The following is a 17,461-nucleotide window of genomic DNA, read 5'->3' as shown; positions in this document are numbered from 1 at the left end:
AGTTGCTCACCACATTTTTCCATTATACATCTTCTTCTTCTTCTTTTTTCATATGTACATAATATATCAAATTATCAGGATTAAAAGTTTAGAGGTTAATATTAGTTTCACAGATAAATTTCATTAAACAATCATACATATTTTTGCTATTCAGAGACAATAGATGGGATACATTGAAAGGTGGAAAAACATTACATTTTATTAAATCTTCGATTAAATTATAGGTGTATGAAATGTACTTTCTGCATTCAAAGAAAGTGTGATTCAAATCACCCACCTTCTGACGTTCAGTACAAAGATTTGAATTAAAAACTTTAATTTGAAACGCAAAAGATGAAAAACATAATATGTACATACATTTCGAAACAAAAAGAGATGAAACTAGTGAAGGTGGAAATTATCGTTATAAACGTATAAATAATTAACGTTCCTTTACATAGTTTCCCACCTTTAGACGTATGTGACAGAATTATTAAAGTTATACTTCTTTAGGCGCGATTGAAACTGAGGGTGAATTTATATTGATCTGCGCGCATGCGCACACCGACAGTATGGTATTAGTCGTTATACGGGCTCGGATTGGGTGTTGAAATGATCTGTCAATAATAAATAGTTGTTCAATATGAAGGTAAACAAATGTATAATATATTAGTTTTATTGTTGTGAGGACAGAAACAAAAAAGTTTATAATTGTAGTGACATTTAAATAGTTTTTAAAAGCAACAGGTACGTAATAATTTTAAATGTATCATAGGTACCTACCTATTTGAACCTACCAAAATACATAGTATGTAATACTTTTATTTACATAATTTGATTACCAACAAAATTTCTATCAATGTTCACCTAATATATTGTTTTCTTACTCTATGTTTTGTTGTATTTTTTCAATTCTAAATAATTTCAATTCAAAATCAAAATAATTTAATTTAATTCAAAAATGTCAAAAGCTTAATCTGTTTAGTTAGTCGATCTTCGCACATAATGACACATTGCCTCCGTGGCGAAGCGTTTAAGGCGAATGAACCCCAATATACCAACCGCGCTGATAGCTGGTTCGAATCCCAATAAAAACTTTTATATATATTTATTATATAACTTTATTTTCAGAAAATACGTATTTTGTTAAAAAAAATTTCCGACAATTAATATTCAGAAATCATTTGTGGCATTTTAATGTGTTTGTGTGTGTTTTATTTTTTTATTATTTTAATTTTTGGCACTGTTTTAATAAAAATGTTTGAGAAGTAGTAAGTATAAATTAGTTTAATATTTAAATAAAATATAAATAAAACGTATATTAATTTCGTTTAAATCATATAATAGAAGTATAACTTCTTACGTGCGTACAAAGTACACACACATTCTTTTTTTATAAAGTTCTACTGTCACAGTGACAGTTGTCATACTCCTCTAATAAGTCTAAAGATGGGAAACTATGTAATGTAATGTTAATTTATACGTTTAAAACGATAATTTCCATCTCCACTAGTTTCATCTCCTTTTGTTTGGTAATGTATTATGTTTTCCATCTTTTGCGTTATTTTGCCGACTATTAGAGCATTTATCACTGTATAGTGTGGAATCCAGTTATGGAATAGAATTTTTTGTGTCCTAATTTTAAGAAATAAAAACTTTGAGACTTGTAAATGTCTAGGCATCAAACTGGCTGCTCCGGAAATTTGAAAAGAGAAATAAACAAACAGATTTTATTCTGTATATTATGCGTATATAATTTTTGAAGGTATACTTACTATAGATAGGCGCGATTGAGAGCAAACTTTTGTTATGCCCCGCGCATGCGCACACAGACAGTATGAAGTTAGTTGCTAAATCTTTCAAGTTATGTGTGTATCAGCTCAAATAAGTTGTGAAAAGAATATATTAGTGTTTTTAGTAAATATATTTATTATAATTTTTGCGTCTTTGGATTTGTCTTCCTCGGGAGTAAGATAATAAGAATTATTAAAACATTTTTATATTATTTATACTTCACTTTATCTATATATCGCACACCTAGATCTATAGAGAGTTAAGTCAAAAAAGCACATTCTTCAAAAAACACGAAAAACTGTTTTCGGTGTCCATGTGCACTGCGGGAGTGTTTTGTTTTTATGGTTTGCTTTATTTATACACCAGAATATTATGATGAAGTACTTTAACGTTTGATACACGTTTTAAGGCTAAAAATCTATATTTTTGAATTATTTCCCTTTTGCTTATTAATATATTTATATTTGTTATACTAACTTGAGTTGAGCCTGTGTTGGTGAATTAAGTTTGTAGTTTCCTCTCTTTTAAAGAGGCATTGTTCATTTAGTTAGAACGAAGTGACTTTTTGGTTGGATGATGATTATTGTTTTCTTCTTAAATCGGCTTGAATACCTAAATCTGTTTTCTTCGAATATGCTGTTTTTATCGCTTTATTGCTCAAATCAAGAGTTTATTTGAAAAATATCTTGCATATTTGTATTTTGGATCCATTAATCTCAAGAAGTGAAGTATCGTGCAGTGCAGTGCAGTGAACTACTTACCCTTTCAGGGCACAGTTCAATAATTTAAGAGGCTAGTGGAGTCTTTGTTATCATTGGATAACAAATCCAAATTTATACTTACACACCCCTTTGAACAAACAACTAATATGCTTAAAATTTTTTTGTTTATTGATTGCATGTAGTGAATAACCTAGAATAAAAAAAACATTAATCTCAAAGTAAAAGAGATTGTTGAGAGCTCTAAAATTGTGTGTACTTAAGTACTAATATTTAGACTTTATTTGTTGCGAGTGGCGTACTAAAAATTATTTTTGCTTTCCAAGATCACTGAGTCCCCAATATTCATCAAAGTCCTGTTGTCTTGACATCTTGTTCACTTTCTCTTTGCATTTTAGGCGACATTTTTCTGCACAGGGTGGTCCAACATTCTTGCTAGAATTAGTGTTTTAGATTTTGACAGGGTAGTTTATCTATCTCAATCTCAGTAGCAGTTTCAGGAACCATAACACCTTCTGGACCAATTTTGTCACTATCATCTTCGGTATCCGATGCATTGGAGATGCTGCTGCTGGATCAAGTTACCGATGATGATGATGAAGGTACGACCTTAGGTGGGTGCGCATTTTTGTTTAACAATTACAAATTAGGATCTTTATCTTAGTTGTCAATATCACTTTCATCGCTCCAAATAAGTGAAATATAATAGTCCGGGGCTGCTGTTTAGATGTGCTAGGGATATATGTAATAACCGGTGTCAAAACAGCATGAGTTTCTTTGGATGGAACTTTATCACTTGATGACATCTTCAAGTTATCTTCTACGGTTGCATGTTGCCTAGAAGTTATAGAAATGATATTTTATTTATACTGTTCTTCTACCATACTTACTAACAATCGCCGGCGATTTATTGTTTTCCTGAAATATACAATGTTTATTTTACTAATTTACAGAGTCATGTGCCACAAATCAATTTAGAAAGCCCACAAAAAACATGTTTAATCTTTTTGGCTATGTTGTAAAGATAAATTTGTCAGAAACCATCTAAACGGATCCAACTTGAAAAATTGACAGTAAAAGAGGAACCAATATAATTGTTAATGGTAAGATAAACATTAAACTGTACTAAGACCTACAAACTCGAATCGTCAATAACGAAATAAGTTTAATTTTGATAAGATTTTACAGAAAAAAGGAAGTATCAAATATGACTCAGCAAAACAGACACAACTACAATATAGAAAATGTTTCAAGAGTAGGGTAACAACTAAAAATAAAAATAAAATCTTTACTTACCTTGCCAGTGATACAGGTTTAACTCAAATTATTGTATCCTTGTAATTATCACTAACCATTTAAAAGGTTACAACTCAAAATAATACTGTTTCAAATTTTATCTAAACAGGTACAACTCAAAACAACCCCATACTTTTTAAGGAGGACACTTGCACTACGCTTGTAATTCTGATCGCATCTAGCATTGTTCCCATTTAAGCGCGGTGGGATCTGGCTCGTTCGTTCAACAAAAGAGACTCTAGGTGCCATCTAGCGTTGAATTTTGCACATATTTTTAAATCTCTTTTATTGATCAATAGGTATCCGTACAGGGAGTTAAATGGTGAACTTAACTCAATTTCACATATTTTTGACTTAAACCTCTTTAGATCTAGGTGTGCGATATGTCACTGTGATTTGTCATTATGTCCGAGAAATCATGTAAATAGAGCGAATATGGCTCATTGGTAGAGCATTCGGCTACAGATCGAGAGGTGCCGGGTTCAAATTCCGACGATTCCTATCACATTTTTATTTTTGGTATTGTTTTAATAAAATTCTTTTGAAAGTGGTGAGTATTAAAATTTGTTTAATATTTAAATAAAATACAAAAAAAGTGCTTAAAGTATATTTATTTCGTTGAAATGATATAATAGAAGTATAACTTCTAACGTGTGTACAAAGTAGGTATACACACACTTTTTCTTACATCTAAAATGATTTTACTTTTTATATCACCCTTATATTAAAAAAAGAAGTAGATTATGCTCTAATATCAATATTGATATACCACGAAGGAAAAATTTGAGACATAAATTTATAGTTTACTAATGTGCTTGAGTAATTTGGCATTTACTTAAAATAATGTCTACACAATATAACTTTGTTCATGATCTTCTTCTTCACGTGCCATCTGCTGGCAATCATCATGGCTATTCTTATCTTAGATGCTGCTGCTCTGAATAGTTCGGTTGATGTGCATCCGTACCATTCCCTCAAGTTACGCAACCACGAGATTCGTCTCCTTCCTACACTTCTCTTGCCCTGGATGTTCCCCTGTATAATCAACTGAAGTATGTTGTATCCCTCATTACGCATAACATGCTCCAGGTACTGCAGCTTTCGTGTCTTGATGGTTTCCAATATTTCCAGTCTTTTGTTGACTCTTCTCATGACTTCGTTTTTTGTTATATCCTCGGTCCATGATATCTTCAGGATTCTTCTATACACCCACAGTTCAAATGCTTCCAACTTTTTAGTAGTCGATGCGTTAAGTGTCCATGCTTCTATCCCGTGAAGCAGAGTCGAGAAAATATAGCACCTTGCCACCCTAACTCTCAAGTATAATTTCAGTTCTCTTGCACAAAGTACCTTTCTCATTTTATTGAAGTTTGTTCTTGCTTTCTCTATTCGAATTTTGATTTCTTTGGAATAATCGTTTGTGTGATTAATTATTGTGCCAAGTTAGTTGTAGTTTTCCACTTGTTCTAAAGTTTTACCTTTAATTGTCAGGCTTTCATCATTATTTTGTGCCGTCCGCATATCTAATGTTGTTAATTGGCGTTCCATTTACCTTTATTCCCGCTGTTTCTCCCTCAAGAGCTCTTTTCATAATTTCTTCAGATTATGCATTGAATAGTTTTGGTGATAATACACACCCCTATCGCACTCCTCTTTTAATTTCGAACTCTTCTGATGTGTGTTCGTTAATCCGTATGTGCGCCTGCTTTTTATAATATAGATTTGTTATAATTCGGAACGTCATTGTATTGTACTTATTTTGCTTTGAGGACGTCCATTAGCTGTTTGTGGCGGACTTTATCGAAAGCCTTGTTGTAATCTATGAAACAGACGTACATATCCTGGTTCACGTCCAAGCATCTCTGGATTAGTACGTTGAATGCAAAGAGAGCTTCACGGGCACCTACGCCTCTACGGAATCCAAATTGGGTTTCTTCAATATCAATATCAAGTGTTTGGTAAATGCGTTTATGAATGACCTTTAAAAACATTTTAAGTTTGTGAGACATCAGGCTTATGGTGCGGTGGTCGGTGCATTCTCTAGCATTTTTCTTTTTTGAGAGACAAATAAATGTTGAGGTCAACCATTCATTGGGTATGCCACCCGACAGATAAATTTGATTAAAGAGCTTTAAGAGGACATCTATGTACTCATTTTCTATTATTTTAAGGATATCAATAGGCAGTTGATCTGGCCCCGGGCTTTTTCCGTTACTGGTGTTTTTTAGTGCATGCAATATTTCTTCCTTTGTAGTTTCTACACTTGTTTCTCTGTTTTTGAAAGATATGTCTTGTAAGTTTCCTCTTTCGTCGTCGCAAAATTCTTCCATATATTCTTTCCATCGTTTTAGCTTTTATTCAGGAGTTATAATAGTGTTTCCATTTTTATCTAAAAGAGTTGTGTTGTGGTTTCTTTTTTGCAGTCCTGCCATTTCTTTAACCTTTTTATGCAGGTTGAATAGATCGTGTTTGTTCTGAAGATCTTCTATCTCTTTACATTTTTCCTCATAGTAAGTTTGTTTTGTCTCTCTTATCTTTTTTCTGATTTCATTGTTAATTATTTTGTAATTGTGATTGTCTTTGTTCTTGGCTTGTCTTCGTTTGTCCATCATACCGAGTATCTCGTCGGTCATCCAGTTGTCTCTCTTTCTTACCGGTTCTTTTATTATCTCTTTGCATGGAACAAGTAGGCATTTTTTTAGTGTTTCCCATTGATGGTTTATCTCGTAGGTGTTAGTATCTAATTTATCAAAGTTTTCGTATATTTTCTGTTGAAGTTTGTTTTTTATATCAACTTCTTTCAGTTTTCTAACATCTATATTTGAAGCTCTTTGGGGGTTTCTAATACGTTTAAACTTAATCGTGACATTAGCGATTAGTGGGTTATGGTCTGATGTGACATCTGCTCCTGGATATGTTTTAACGGATTTGATGGTGTTACGATATCTCTCTTTAATCAGTATATAATCGATTTGGTTTCTTACCACTTTTTTCGGTTTATCTGCTGGTGAGCGCCATGTATATAACCGTCTCAAAGGTAATTTAAAGAACGTGTTTGTGATTATTACATTTTGTTCTTGGCAGAATTGTATTAGACGATCACCTCTATCGTTACTTTCCCCTAGTCCTTAATCTCCCATTATTGTTCCAGCACTTCCCTTGCCGACTTTTGCATTAAAATCGCCCATAACTACCGTGATTTCCCTGCTCTTTGTCATTTTCAGTGCATCTTAAATTTGTTGGTAGAATGTTTCTACTTCATCTTCTGTTGCATCCGTCATTGGTGCATATACTTGGATCAAATTTAGTTTCGTGTGTGATGTAATTATTTGTAGTAGCATCACATGCTACTACAAATGTTCATGATAAAAGTCAACAATATATCTTAAGGGGGTAGGCGCAAAATTTTGGTTCCAATGTTTTTTAAACGCAATAATTTTTTTCGAATCCTGAGAAAACTAATAAATATTTTTGGAAAATTTATACGCAGAATGCAAGATTACAATATTACAGAGGGTTGAAAGTCCCTTATAAAAAAACAGAAGGCTTATTTTGAATGAGATATTTGAAATTAAAAATCACATTCTCGTTTTTTCGCCCCTGTAACTTATTAAAATAAACATTGTAGAAGTGTTCAGGGACTTTTGGCCCTCGGAGATAACGTAATCTTGCATTCTGCGTTTAAATTTTTCAAAAATATTTTATTAGTTTTCTCAGGATTCGAAAAAAATTAATGCATTTAAAAAGCATTGGAGCTGAAATTTTGCGCATACCCCCTAAACTTTCGCGACTAATATATTATTTTATATCTAAACACAGGGAAACCTTAATCTCATAAATAATAATAGGCAAGAGTAAATATTAAAAGTAAATATTTTGCCAGGGGCACTAACAGGCTGTTTGTAATTGACTGTGTTAATCCAAATATCAATTAGGCAATCAAGACACCCTCAACAGTATCCAAATCAATCTCAGTTTCATAATCTTACAGTTCGGCTTGGAATTGGTTGGGGATCGGGAGGGGTTTAACTTTTCTGATCCTATTACGAGATAATTAATTACTCCTATTTCCTGACACATGCTCGATTTACGTTGTTGCTGATATAATAGACAATACTTTATGTAAATAGTAGGGTAATGTGCGATTAAATAAAGCAAAACAATTATGGTAGGGGAGCAAACTATGCTAAATGTGCAGTCACTCGAGCGTTATGGGGACCTATTGGGTTGTAAAGAATAGGTCCTAAAACCAAAAAAAGTTAAGTAAAATTTTCTATTTTAGTGGGAACTTTCCATTTTTAATTTATTTTCCATTTCCAACAATCGTTTTTTTAGATTATCCATTAGAGCTATGCATAATGCGAAAAAATATCTCGAATAAGAGTTACATATTTTTACGTAAGGAATCCAAATTTGCAATAAAAAATGGGGGCTCCCATTTAAGATTTTAAAGTAACCCCACCCCACCTCCGTGGGGGTCGTGTTTGGTGCCATGCGATAGATTTTTGAAAAATATTAAATAAGTGAATTTTTCAGTTTTTCGATCTGATGTTCATTTCGCGAAATATCGCGGGATTCGTATTTAAAATTTTAAATTTACCCCCATCCCTCTCCGTGGGAAGTCGTGTTTGGTATCATTTAGCGAAATATTCTCTTTTATCTTGTTAAACTTTAGGACTCACCCATTTCCTTACGCCCCACTCAAATCATCAGATTTTTGAAATATACACTGTTTTACATGTACTTAACTTGGTACCCCGTCAAAATAGCCCCGTCAAAAAAGCTCCGACAAAATAGCCCCGACATAATATCCCGCACACAAAATAGCTCCGACAAAATAGCCTGCAGACAAAATCGCCGCGGAATAATAGCCCGGCGACAAAATAGCCCCGACAAAATAGCCCCGACAAAATAGCCCCGAAAAAAAAGCTCCCTTCAGAATTCATCATGAAATAATACCTTAAAAATAAATTTTTTCGGAAATGGTAATTATCCTCTATTCAGATGTTTATCTTAACCACATTAAATAAAAATTGTCTTTTCAGAGAACTCGAGTCCTGTCTTTCCTGCCTCTTGGAAGTTTGAACAATAAAGTTAAGCAAAAATCAATGTTAATTTATGATATAAACATTTTTTTTTGTTTTCAGGCAACAGTAAAATGCATATTAAATTAAATAAATTAAATACATTCTTCCTTTTTGTCAAATAATTTAAATTAAAAAAAAGTTTTTGGACACCTTGTATAAATAATTATGTAATTGTTTATAAGAGGCTGTTTTAGCCGGGGCTATTTTAGCCGGGGCTGTTTTGACCGGGGCTATTTTGTGTGCGGGCTATTTTGTCGGGGCTATTTTGTGTGCGGGCTATTTTGTCGATGCTATTTTGTGTTGAGGCTATTTTGACGGGGCTTTTTTGACGGGGCTGTTTTGACCGAGCTATTTTGACGGGTCACGACTTAACTTACCTTATCTTAATCTGACGATTTCGAGTTTTTCTAAGGATAGATTTTTTTTCGCCCCGCCCCCTTAACGAACTCCCCTGAATTAAGAGCCAATATATTTTAGAGGTACATTTTCAGGGTAGAAGGTTTCTCCCCATGTAATAATATGACACGCTCGAGTAACTGCAAAAATCCCCGCTTGGGCTCCCCTACCATTATCTTTACACATTATTGGATTTGAGATGGGTGAAACATAATTGGTGAATTTAGACATACAATGCTCCAAATAGCACAGTGGTGCAATTTGAAATGTGTTTTAGAACTCGTTTTCCGTGATCATTCTCGATCTGCCATCATATTTTTCACAAATTTCCAGATAGTCAAAGAGATAGAAGCGGATTTTGTGCGTGATAAGTAATATGGAAAAACAATACGGGGATATGTTGAATTAATTGTGTACATGACTTTCCCCAACGGCCGGAAAGCGCTCATGATCGATATAGTGCACCAAAAATTGGGAATAAGTAGGTCACAACGTAACTAAGTTAAATCTCCAGGGGTAGAACGCCGCGTGGCCGACAAAGGGGGTAGGGGTGAATATAAAATATATAAGGGGTTTTTTGCGACGTTCGTGATTGATAATGCACCAAAATTTGGGAATAAGTAGACCATGACATAACTAAGTAAAAGCTAAGTAAAATCCCCTGAGCCGGAATCCATAGTGGGAGACGAGGGTAGTTATAAGGACCCGTGTTGAGCTGCCCCCCCCCCACTTGCAAAAATTAAAAAACAAATTTTATGATTTATGACCTATTTATGAGCTCTCATATTCCGCAAACTAAAAATTTTGAGCTCGTTCCACTGGGCAGGAATTTAATACTTTAGTGGGGGGACTGAGTCAGCCCCCCCCCACTGCTCAAAAATAGGTTTTGCGGCAGAATTACGAGCTATTTATGAGCTCTTGAAATTATATAGTTTCGATTTTTGAGCTCATCCCCTTCACCCCCAAACAACCCTTTAATTGATTTAACTTAAGAGAAAAATGCTGAGAAAACTTAAAATATATCGTATTGCGGATATAATTCCTATAGCGTATATACTCTAAGAATAAACTATTAAATCACGTGCATTTCGATTATTGAGCTACAACCCATTCGCAAGAAAACCACCCTATCTTCCCGGCTTAAGAGAAAGTTGTACTTAAAATGCATTCAATTAATTATTTGGCGACTACATATCATTTAATAATTTATAAGCTTCCAAGTTACGCGCATCTAAATCAGTAAATTGCAATTTATTTTGTATTCGCGGTGTGCAGGTACTTGGAAAGGGAAACGAGAAACGACCGTGCGCGAGTCGCGTAGAAATATTGCAACTATCTTAAATAATTCATATTGTCAATTGAAATTGTCAAATTGACTTATATTTCATACCTTCTGTCATTGACGCAGAAAAATTATATATTGCTCCACAATATTGATATGATATGCAATTATTATATAAAGGTAAATTTAATTAATTGTATTTTGCTTGCAGTACTGCATTTTAATAACTGATTTTATTTACTACATACAATTGTTTACGTTTGCTAAACATAACCTGCATCTTGTTTTTTCTTCTTATTATTTTTTTGGACTATGGTCTTGACAATTATCCAGCAACCAGGACTAATATAATTGGCCAATATAATTAAAAGTGCGAATAAAAGTACAGAGCGTAGAAATAGAGGTCGCTTTGCCGAACTTGCACGGTCCCAATAGTGCAGTCACTGAAAGTAAAAATCAACGATTACCTTCAATTTCGGTGAACCTTCATCGATTTTCACGAAAATTGGTAAGTGGTTAGAGGATACCTCAAGAACCAAAGGTGAGATAGTACCACCTTGCGCCTTTGCCCTGAGGGTGGATACCGTCCCTTCTCGTTGGTGAAAATTATTTTATAAAAATAAATGCACAAATCTATAAAGGAACAAATTATAAGCAATATTTATTATATAAAGTTATTAAAATTAATCAATACTTTTTAAGTTGTTAAACATCAATAATTTTAATTATTCGTGAAAAAAATGCATGTTTTGAAGCGGTTTTTCGTAAATCACTGAAAAACTGTAAGTTTTTACAAAAAAGTTAATAGTAGTTTAATTAGTATAGCTTATATTCTAAGAATAAATTCTTAAATCACGCGCCTTTCGATTATTGAGCTACAACCCCTTCGCAAGAAAACCGTCCAATATTCCCGGCTTAAGAGAGAGCACTTAAAATAATTTAATTTAATTATTTGGCGACTAGATATAGTTTAATAATTTATGAGCTCGCAAAATATACGCATCTCAATTGTTTAATTGCCCTTTTCTTTCCATAGTGCAGTCACTGAAGGTAAAAATCAACTATATCTTCGATTTCGGTAAATCTCCATTCATTTTCACGAAAATTGGTGAGCGGATTTTGATGCCATCAACTTTTTCTGGAGCTTATTTTTGTATTTCTAAGTACTTTGACAAGTATTTAGTACCTAAATGTAATAAAATGCATCTCTTTCCCGTTATTTAAGCTTCAATCCTTAGATTTGAACAGTCGCAGAAAAAAATATAAATTTAAATACCAATAACTTACTTTAAATTAACATTAAAGGGTTTTTCAAGTAAGCAATTTATTATATTTTTTATTATCTTCAATTTTAGTTGTAAAAACTGTTTTGTAGAAACTTACAGTTTTTGAGTTATTTATGAAAAATCGCTTTAAAGCATGTATTTTCTTTCACAAAAAATAAAATATTTGATCTTTAATAACTCAAAAAGTATTGATTTATTTTAATCACATTATATAAAAACTTTTGCTTACAATTTGTCCCTCTCTCGATTTGTGGGGTTATTTTTAATAAAGTAATTTTCACCCCCGAGAAGGGGTGACATATACCCCAGGTTAAAACCCCAAGTTCTAATTGTGAATTCGTGAAAATAAATGGAGATTTACCGAAATCGAAGATCATAGTTAATTTTTACCTTCAGTCACTGCACTATAGAAAGAAAATGGCAATTCAATAATTGAGATGCGTATATTTTGCAAGCTCATAAATTATTAAACGATAGGTATGTAGTCGCCAAATAATTAATTTAAATTATTTTAAATACAAATCTCTCTTAAGCAGGGAATATGGGATGGTTTCCTTGCGAAGGGGTTGTAGCTCTATAATCGAAAGGCGCGTGATTTAAGAGTTTATTCTTAGAATATAAGCTCTACGAATTCAACTACTATTAACTTTATTGTAAAAACTTACAGTTTTTAAGTGATTTACGAAAAACCGCTTCATAACATGCATTTTTTTCACGTATAATTAAAATATTTGATCTTTAATAACTTAAAAAGTATTGACTTATTTTATTAACTTTATGTAATAAATTTTGCTTTTAATTTGTTATTTTATTGATTTGTGCAGTTATTTTTTATAAAATAATTTTCACCCCCGAGAAGGTGCGGTATCCACCCTCAGGGTAAAGGCGCAAGGTGGTACCATGTCACCTTTTTTTTCTTGACGTATCCTCTAACCACTGACCAATTTTCGTGAAAATCGATGAAGGTTCACCGAAATTGAAGGTAATCGTTGATTTTTACCTTCAGTGACTGCACTATACAAAATAAATTGAAATTTACTGATCTAAATGCGCGTAATTTGGAAGCTTATAAATTATTAAATGATATGTAGTCGCCAAATAATTAGTTTAATGCATTTTAAGTACAACTTTCTCTTAAGACGGGAAGATAGGGTGATTTTCTTGCGAAGGGGTTGTAGCTCAATAATCGAAATGCACGTGATTTAATAGTTTATTTTTAGAGTATATAAGCTATAGGAATTATATCCGCAATACTTCAAATATCTTAAGTTTTCTCAGCATTTTTCTCTTAAGTTAAATCAATTAAAGGGTTGATTGGGGGTGAAGGGGATGAGCTCAAAAATCGAAACTATATAATTTCAAGAGCTCATAAATAGCTCGTAATTCTGCCGCAAAAACCGATTCAATATTCATATTTTTAAGTAGTGGGGGGCTGAGTCAGCCCCCCCTAAAGTATTAAATTCCTGCTCAGTGGAACGAGCTCAAAATTTTTAGTTTGCGAAATATGAGAGCTCATAAATCAGGGCTAATTGATTTTTTGATTTTTGCAAGTGGGGGGGGGGGGGCTAGCTCAACACGGGCGTTATAAGGGTTCAAAGTCGCGGTTTTGATTTATTTTAATAACTTTATATAACAAATTTTGCTTAGAATTTGTCCCTCTATCGATTTATGGTATTATTTTTAATAAAATAATTTTCACCCCCGAGAAGGGGTGGAATCGACCTCCCGGGTAAAACCGCAAGTTGGCATTATGTCACCTTTGTTTCTTGAGGTATGCTCTAACTACTCACCAATTTTCATGAAAATCGATGGAGGTTCAACGAAATCGGAGGCGAAAACCTTCAGTGACTGCACTAAAAGCGCCTCATAATTTTATATAATTAGGGAATCAGGAATTCAACAGTTTAGAATTACCTATTAAGTTTCCACGATTCATCACCGTCCATAATGTATTTCTGAGCTATATCATCAAATATATTTTGTTTAAAAGTAATTAACTAACTGAATTATTTAACTTGTTTTTCGATAAAAGATTATCTGCTATAAGGCCTTTCCCATTTACATAAATTCATAAAGGTGCAACACACATATAAATTTCCGCCAGAAGGTGAAATGAAATACCAAAATGGTATATAACCTTTATGACGACATAAATAAGAGATAAAAAGATTTACGGGAAAAAGAGAAATATTACAGATTGTATAGCGGCGCTAAGCTAAAATTTGCCGAGGTGGAGCTATTAAATTCAAGATGTGCCGAAACAACACTATATTGGAAACCGAATAAAAATAAATGAAACAACGGGTGACCACCCACCTGATGGGAAAGAGACCTAAAATGTGTACACAAAAGTGATGAACCTACAAAATATATAATATCCAAAGGATTTTTCCTTCTAGAGACGGTTTCACGTCATTGATAAGATGTTTAATACATTTGTTTACTAATAACAAATGTTTTTGGACGCTTTTTTTACTTCATGATTCTATTCTTATTAATTTTCCATTCTTAAAAAAAATATATGAGAAATAAAAAAATGTTATTTACTGAAATTCCTGTAACAAGAGTAGGTGATTATTTCTACTTTAAAATAATAAAGGGAGATCTGCAGATAATAATTACAATTATGTTTACAAACAAATACAGGAATTGCAGGAATTACATAATTACAGGAATACAGAACGCCTATTTGACTAAAAAAACATTTGTCTGAGATATCCTGAGTTAAGTGAAATCAAAAATAATATATAAGTAATACATAAAACCGGAGATTATGAAATAGCGAAGTACATAATGTGTATTATACTGCAGAAGGTACCCAAGTAGGGATGGCGGTTTTTGACAAAACACCGGTTTTCGTTATATCGTTTTTTTTTGCTTAGGCCGTCCGCACATGGGGCGACGCTCGAACTACTCGACTCGGTTCCAGTCTCGTAGGTCTCTCCCTGCCAGTAAAGTTCCTTCGTTGTGGCATTGAGCTCCGTACACGGATCGTTTAGGATTGCAAATCTCCTCGTCTTGTACGACTCTCGTCGCTTGCGATCCGCAGTGCACGAGAAAGTTCGAGTGAGACGCACGTTTCCAGTCATAATAGGTAGTTTATTTTATTTATGTTTCCTTCGTTTTTTGTTGTTTTTTGCGCTGAATGAAATTTTACTTTTATTTAAAGGTCGGTGCATGATATGTTCGTTGATTGAAGTACTACCTACTAACTTTGTAAAAATTTATTTTTTGTAATAATATAATCTTCTGAAAACATTGAATTTATGTTTTTAGGTGTTTAATATAAAATTCGTTGGGGAAGTAGAAAAATGTCCTCAGTATAATGCTCATTGTATTCAAATTATACTAAAAATATAACAATACCGTATTTTTCATAGATCGAAATAGTCTTTTTGGTTGATATATAAAAAATGCGTTTTTCTTGGTTGGAAGATGTGAGCAAACTGAATCGACTAGTGTGCGGAGAACAATCGACGTGTTTTCGATCGTCCCATGTGCGGACGGCCTTACGGTTTAACTTGGCGGTTATGACAGGCCAAAAAAACCCGTTTTTCCAAAAACTGGTTTTCGGTTTTTTTAATCCAATAGGTTACAATGTTACATTTACAATGCACTTTAGTTTGTGATAATCCACTCGACCCGATACTCGATATTATCAATGTGATCAAAATTAGTACTATCGAAAGAACATCAATATCAATATAAATAAAACACAATTTTTAATAAAACCATTTTATTCTCTTAATTATTATATTTATTAATTATTTGATTATTATTATATATTTATTGATTATTATTAAATATATTATAGCGTAAGATAAATATATTATACATATTGCAATAATATTCAATTTAACCCAACCATTTCAACTTATAAAAAATCTCCCAGACTCTTTCAAATGGGATTTAAAAAAATAATATCAACATAAATAATTTACATTAAAATAAAATGGATAATGCAATTTATCTTTTATTTTTACTACTATCAAAAAAATTATCATGTACAGTCGAACCCGCTTATTAGAATACATGTTAAAGGAATATCCCGCTTTAAGGAATAGAAACTTGAGGTCCCGGAACGTTTCTACTGGCCACCAATAATCGGTTATTAGAATATCCTGCTTATAGGAATACTTTTGCTTGGCACGAAGGCTATTCCAATAAGCGGGTTCGACTGTATTTCTTTTAACACGTTTGTATATTTGTATAATAGGTACATTTTAACTCATTTAATACTTCCTGTATGGGTGTATCGTTTTGAAAATGTAGGGAAATTATTGGAGATTCGTATTCGTAATCGGTAATTCGATATTTATAGTCAGAACATTATTTTTGGTAATCAGAAAAAGTCACTCACCCACTTTCAATGTCAAGAGTCAAGTGTGAAAAATAGGTGATGTTTGCGTCTACTTCAACCAGATCATTTCTTATGTAAATATTATGATTGCAAACACCTTTTCAACGAAATATTATAATAAAACTTAATTGTTTCTGGCTGATGTGAGTTTGCACTTTCAGTTTGCTTCTGTATTTATAAAATAAAATTTGAATTATGGTTTTGTTTGGAATAATTACTTGAGAATAATAATTATGATTGGGATCCAAAATAATGCCTAACCTAATCCTAATCACCATAAAACCTAAAAACCGGTTTTTACTTTAAAAAGGAAAAACCGGTTATTGCGAAGTAAAAAAAACCGGTTTTATGTTAAAACCGGTAGGTTTTTCCCATCCCTATACCCAAGCCATAGAAAAAATGTGACAGGAGACTGAGAATGAACTCATCAAACGAGGTCTAAAACACCATTCACTTCTTAGTCATCGATCAATTTTTTTCTTTAAAGTTCAACACTGTGTTGACAAGAAAAAACTGATGAATAATAGACCTATATAATATGTATATAGACTTTTAAAGAGCATTTGATACTGGAAGAATGTGATACTGGAAGATATTCTTAATCAATATATACCTACCAAAAATGACAGCCTCATAAAAATGACGTTGCAGGGTTCAAAAGCAGAAGTTAGAGTAGAAGGAAAACAAACTTATTTATTTGATATGAATGTGGAAATGAGACGGGAGAGGCAATATCAACCATGCTGTTCAACCTAGTTCTTAAGGCTATCTTCTTCTTAAAGTTCCGTCTCCTAGCGGAGGTTGGATATCATAATGGCTATGGTCACTTTGTTGGCTGATGCTCTGAAAAGTTGTAATGAACTACAGTTAAACCATTCTCTAAGGTTCCTCAGCCAGGAGATGCGTCTTCTTCCTATGCTTCTTCTTCCTTGGATCCTTCCTTGCATAATAGCTCTCAGCAGCTCATATTTCTCTCCTCTGGTAATGTGACCCAAATATTCTAGTTTTCTTGTTTTTATACTGCTCAAAATTTCTAACTCCTTATTTAAACGTCGTAGCACTTCAACATTGGTAATCCTTTGAACCCACTGAATTTTCAACATTCTTCTGTAACACCACATTTCGAACGCTTCTATTTTTCTTATGTGTTGCCTTTTCGATGTCCAAGCTTCCATACCATATAGTAATATAGAAAATATGTAGCATCTTAGAGCCCTCAATCTGAGAGGCAACTGAAGGTCTTTGTTTGTAAGCAGTGTCTT

General features: G+C 33.0%; 1 protein-coding gene across 1 annotated transcript in view; it reads left to right on the top strand.

Annotated features, from left to right (window-relative positions):
- Positions 1–17,461, top strand: part of LOC126891698 (nitric oxide synthase, salivary gland) — a 1,179,385-nt gene that overhangs the window by 115,721 nt on the left and 1,046,203 nt on the right. The gene's annotated exons all lie outside the window — the stretch shown is intronic.

Source organism: Diabrotica virgifera, chromosome 9 (genome assembly GCF_917563875.1).
Source record: "Diabrotica virgifera virgifera chromosome 9, PGI_DIABVI_V3a".
NCBI lineage: Eukaryota > Metazoa > Arthropoda > Insecta > Coleoptera > Chrysomelidae > Diabrotica > Diabrotica virgifera.
Note: the sequence above shows the minus strand (reverse complement) of the source record. Positions and strands in the feature narration are given on the sequence as shown.